Raw genomic sequence first — 6000 nt, 5'->3', positions numbered from 1 at the left:
CACTTCAGAACATACTGCCTGGACAGAACGATGACCTGGAGACTCACAGAGATGCTTTTTTAAAAAACACCACTCAGAGAAACCACTTCAAATGTTTTTTTCCCCACAAGCTCCTCACTCCCTGCAGCCACCACAGCAGCTCCAGGTCCAGCAGCCTTTTGCAGAGCTGCAAGTTCACACTGTGACCAAGGATGTCTCACTGCATCCGCTCTCTGGTTGTACAGGGGCAGGTGATCACACTGGCACAAAGCCGTGCTGGCAACACTGGAAGGGACAGCCCCAGCTTCCCACAGCCCTTCCAAGCAGCACTGGGGAGCTGAAAACCAAGGACTGCCTCTGCCATAAGCCACAGGGAGAGGTGGCTGGAGGGGGATAAAGCACCAGGGGAGGAAAAAAGGGTGCTCTCCCCACCACCTAAACACAGCTTCTCATCTCCAGTGCTGTCAGTCTCACACCTGTCACTGCCACAGAGCCTGCTGCAAGGTTTAAAAATGAGGTGGTGGAGGAGGGAAAAAGAAAAAATTAAAAAAAAAATCAATTTGGCTGGTTTTGAGTTATATGAATATAATAAACCCTGAGTGTCCTGCTTTTGGATGCAGTTTGCGCTTCCAATAACTCAGCAATATATTCATTAACCAAAGAGAGGTAAAAGCAGCAAGCCATTAAAAATAAAGCAGCAGGAGAGGGAAGGCCATGCAGGCTGTAAATATCTTTGACTCTTTTTCAACCTCCATTTTCTTATCCCTGCTCATTCACTAATTGACCTCTGGATCCTGCATCTCAGAACTGTTTCCATCACTGCACTTCGTCCTTCAACCACAGATGCAACAAAGGCACCCTCTAAATGCAGAATAACTCAGACCTCCCAAAGCAGGAGACAGAGTACGTTTCCCTCATTACCCTGGTGCTGTGATGCAACACCCTCTGTGCAAGGCTACAAACCCCCCAGTATCAAAGATCAGATGTCCCAGGTGAAAAAATAGGTCCAGTTAATCTGTTTCTACACTGGGCACAGACCTTCTGTACAAACACATGAAATCCTACCTTCTGTTGTTTCAGCTTCATTGCACAAAGTCCACCCACAGCTATGGAGACAGACTCTTCTTGCTCATCCATATGGAGGCATTCTGGCCACAGGGCACTGCTCCCTTTCCTGGCCCAGGCAGGGCTGAGCTCCATGTGGCAGCCACCAGAGCCTCACATGCTGATCCAGACTGAGGGACAGCACACACACACATTGGCACCAAACCATCTGGAAAGGAGGGCTTCAGCATGGCTCTGCAAGTCCTGAGAAGGGTGATCCTGTCACATGTAGACTTTCAAGCCTAATTCTAGGATCTTCAGGTTCCCTATGTGGCTGCCAGAAGGGTGCCCTTGACCCAGCACCTGAAGTTTTCCTTACCTTGTCCAATCTAAGGGCTTTAACTTCTTCATTAGACACTAACTCCAATCACATGCCACAGCAGTGATTCAGAATACAGCACCTGGCTGGCTCAGCACCCTCCAAAAGCCTCCCTAACAGCTGGGATAGATCTCCCACTGGCAAGGAGGGAAGTGGTTACTTAGCAGGAGGCTCAGCTCCATCTCTGCAGCATCTGGTTCTTCTCTGGAGCTCATCACCCTCTGCATGGTCTCATTTCTTCACAAGTTCCAGCAGCATCTCAGCATCCCCCAACGTGACAGCAAAACAGTAAATGGGGCTTCCCTCACATTTTCTCTGATTAGGAAACTCTGCAGGAAAACTGGGGGAGGCAGGCTTCACTTTGGCGAGGGCACATGGGTTTTCCTGCCCCCAAACCCATTTGAGATTTCTCTATTCCTTGCCTGCAGGCACTCAGAACGCCGCTTTTCCTCCTTTCCGTGGGATTTAAAAGAGCAGCCTTCTCATGTTCTCAATCCCTCCCAAAGCTCACAGCATATGGCAGTTTGGAAGGAAATTGGGTTAAGAGCATAAAGGCTATTACAGGAGTTTTGCTAAGTACTGGCTCTGCAAGGGATGCCACAGACAAGGCACAGGCTGGGGACATCACAGACCTTGTGGGGCCTTGGAGAGCAGAAAGCAGGCCTAGGAACTCTGTATCTTACACCTCTTTGAGGAGTTATTTGCATCCAGTCCCTGCCAGTGCTGAGCAGCAGAACAAAGAGCTCAAACAAGCTCCTCTCCCTGTTTTCTCTGAGAAAAAGATGTTCAGTGCAAGGAGGGACAAAGGATGGTGCAGCCCTCTGCTTCAACAACCCTTGCAGTGCTGCAGACAGAGTAGCTGGAAAGGACCTGGGGGTGCTGGTTTTGGCAAAGCCCAGGTGGGCAAGAAGCCCAAGGGCACCTGGACTGTCCCAGCCATAGTGTGACCAGCAGGCCCAGGGCAGGGATTGTCCCCCTGTGCTGGGCACTGGTGAGGACACACCTCAAATCCTGTGTCCAGTTCTGGGCCCCTCACTGCGAGAATGGCATTGAGGGGCTGGAGTGTGTCCAGAGAAGGGAACAGAGCTGGGGAAGGGTCTGAAGCACCAGGAACAGCTGAGGGAGCTAGGAGGGCTCAGCCTGGGGAAAAGGAGGCTCAGGGGGGACCTTATCACTCTCTACAACTCCCTGACTGGATGATGTAGCCAGGTGGGGATTGGTCTCTTCTCCCAAGAACAAGCCATAGGAGGAGAGGAGATCTGAAGTCACACCTGAGGAGGTTTAGGTTGCATATTAGGAAAAACTTCTTCAGGTAAAGGGTGGTCAGTTACTGTTACAGGCTGCTCATGGAAGTGATGGAATCGCTAACCCTGAATATATTAAAGAAATACATGGGTGCAACACTTGTGGACATTGTTTAGTGCTGGGTGAGTGGTTTGATGTGGTCTTAGAGGCCTTTCCCAATCATAATGATGCTCTGATGCCACAGTTCCTGAAAGTCCTTATTCCCCACATGGCCCAAGACTGATGAGAAACTGTCCATGAGACTTCTCCCCTCAGGCACAGCACACTGGACATCTCTGCTTTTATGGGTTTTTCTCCTTCCTCAGGTTGGGCTGGATTGACTAAAGTCATGCAGGTGCCAAGGACATGCCACAGCCAGCAGCTTTCACTGAACAGCCCATTTTTAACTACAAATCAGCTAATTTAAATGAAAGTGCCACTTTCTTCCCCTAATAACCACAGCACTTCTCTCACTGATTTTACCATGGTGCAAGTTTAGCAAAATATAAATCAGAAGCAAAAGAGAGCAGAATCTGGCCTCAGCTACTTGCATTTTGCCCCCTGAACAAAGACATATTTGACCAGGGATCTCCTTTTCCATCTTCTCATCACTGGCACTAGAAGACATTTTCAGAACAGCACAGCACTTGGATAGTTTCACACAAGATTTCTTACACTGTATTTTTCAGGTGAGTCCAAAAGTTCATCAAATGCTCCTTTATCCCCAGACACCCTCTGATCCATGCACAGGTGTGTGAACTCCCACACAGATCTGACACGGAGCCATTAGAGAGAAAAAAAAAAAAAAATCCAGAGTCTCTTGTTTGACTCATCAGTGAATATTAATTTCTATTGTCATGCAGTTGACTTGTAAATCAACTGGATCATTAACTCAGACCTTCTCTGCAGTAACATTACAAGTTATTTAGACACCACTGTGTTTCCTGCACTCCCACTGCTTTGAACACAGAGTTCTGCTCCCAAGGAAAGACGGACTAAATGGGTCCACACAAATACAGATAATTCTCCATGAGACTGTCCCAGCTGTCCACATTTGCCAAAATAACCACACCACGCCAACCTTGCCTGGCAAATAGTGCCTTCTGCTGGAATTGTAGGACTTTGGGATTAATGGCAGTCCTGCTTCTGCTGAGACAAAGGTATCCACGTTAAGTTTACAGGTCTAGGCAAAAGGCTGAAGTTTTAACTGAGGATTTGTGGCCCTGCAGTTTTGGGGAGTGAACAGATCTGTATCGATTTACAACATCAAAAGGCTCAGATCTTGTCTCTTTCATATCTATAAATAATAAGTATTGACTATAATAAACCAATTGAGAACAAACTGCTGGATCTCAGGCTGCTGTGAATACTGAATTAGTGGAGTGATGTGGAGCATAGGCTGTTTACTTCCCAGGTTGTTGCTGCCACAGATGTCCCATCTTGCCAAAGGTTTCTGAGCCTCTTGAAGAAAGGCACAAGCATCTACAGCCTCTGCTGGAAGCTCTAATTTGCTTTTTCTCCAGAGAGAAGTTAAAACCCAAGGTGCTTCCAAGCAGTAAGGAATGCTGGCAATAAGACATGAATTCACCTGGGCAACATGTAGCAAGTTCAGACCTGTGGGATTTTATGGGGATTCCTACGAGGGACTGAGGATTTTCATCCAGCAGCCTGAGGTGTCTCAGGGCTGGACACAATGGAGAGGGAAAGTGGCCCTGGAGAGGCGCAGGGGCTCCATTTCCAGTTCAACAGCGACCTCTGCTCTCGGCAGCCTGAAGCGCGGCTGTCTGCGATGTGCTGGCTTTGGGGACACCTTCAGACACATCCCTTAGGTCTGTTTTATCTATGGGGAATAAGGACACATCTTTCACACGTGGGCAGCCACCGTGACCTTCAAATCCCATCAGATGGAGCCCAGGGCTCCACGGCCCCGGCAGTTGTTAAAGCATCCTAGGATTTACCTTTTCCTACTTGGCTGATATTTAACCAGATGCCAAGAGAGACAAGGACACCTGGTTTCTAAATGGATTGTTTTCAGCATGCCTCAAGAGGGAATATAGATATATGTGCACTCTCTCACACGCACGAGACTTGCATGGAATCTCTGGAACAGAGCTGTGTAGGCAGGGCAAACCAAAAGGAAGGTTCAGCTTCCAAACCTACACAAACATCCCCTTGGGGCATTAATGAGGATGGTAGGACAGCTGAAATTCCATGACGCAGCACTGGGATACCACATATAACAGGTCAGTTTGAGCTCTCCAGCCCGCAGAACCATTCCCAATATACCCAAGCTAAAAGATCTGCCTCAGCTCCTCAAAACAGAGCATCCTTAGCTCTCAGCTCACCCTCCCCTGCTGGTCTCAACTCAGACTCCCACATCTCCAGATCTGGGATGTCCAGGACTCTTGTAATTCTTCACAAAACATCAAGCTGGATCACAGCTCACAGCTGTGGGAGTTTCCCACCCACAGCAGCAGAAGATCCCATAGAAAATCCCGCTTATGCCGTGGTAGACATCCAGCACTACAGATCCTCTGTCAGGCTGCAGAAATCAGTGACAGTTCTCACTCTATCAGTTCAGTCAAAGACCACCTGCCCTGTGTATCCTGCATGTCAGTGACCCACAGGAGCTGGGATTCAAGAAGAATGTGGTTTCCAGACCCTCTGAGGGTCAGCAGAACAAATGGATCCCTGTCCCTGGGAAGGATGCTCATGCCTGTGGCAGCACTTCCAGCTGTGCTCCCCACCAATAAACCCACGCACAGCAGCCCCTTCTACCCTTCTCCAAAAAGCCCCAAGCACTGGAAAAATTTATTTTGGGCTAAACTAAGACAGCAACGTGAGAATCTCACACCGTGCAAGCTCCAGAGGTATTTTACGAGCTTCCCAAAATATTAACAACAAGCTGAATATCCTAATGCTCTTAGGTGAAGCAGCTTTTAGGACTGCAGTGTGCTCTATGTGGAAAAGCTCCAATCCATGTCCCCTTTCCACTCACTCTACTGCAAGTCATTGGGATAATTCTTAGAAAAAGCAGCAAAGAAAATGAAGGTCAGTTTAAAATACCCTCTCAGCTGTAGATTAAAAAAAAAAAAAAAAAAAAAATCAAGCTAAAAATAACTGTTTTGAGCAAGACAGAAGAGGTATTAAGCAACTTTAAATTGCCCAGCCAAGAGTATCCAAAGCTTGGACAGAAGTTGGCAGAAAACAGAGAATAGATCCCTGCAGCTCCTGAGGACTTTGTGTGCTCACCCTACATATAGATATATATTTAAAAAAAAACCCCAAAACATTTATAAACATCACCGTAACTA

Source organism: Sylvia atricapilla, chromosome 9, assembly GCF_009819655.1.
Source record: "Sylvia atricapilla isolate bSylAtr1 chromosome 9, bSylAtr1.pri, whole genome shotgun sequence".
Taxonomy (NCBI): Eukaryota; Metazoa; Chordata; class Aves; order Passeriformes; family Sylviidae; genus Sylvia; species Sylvia atricapilla.
This window is presented reverse-complemented; position numbering follows the sequence as displayed.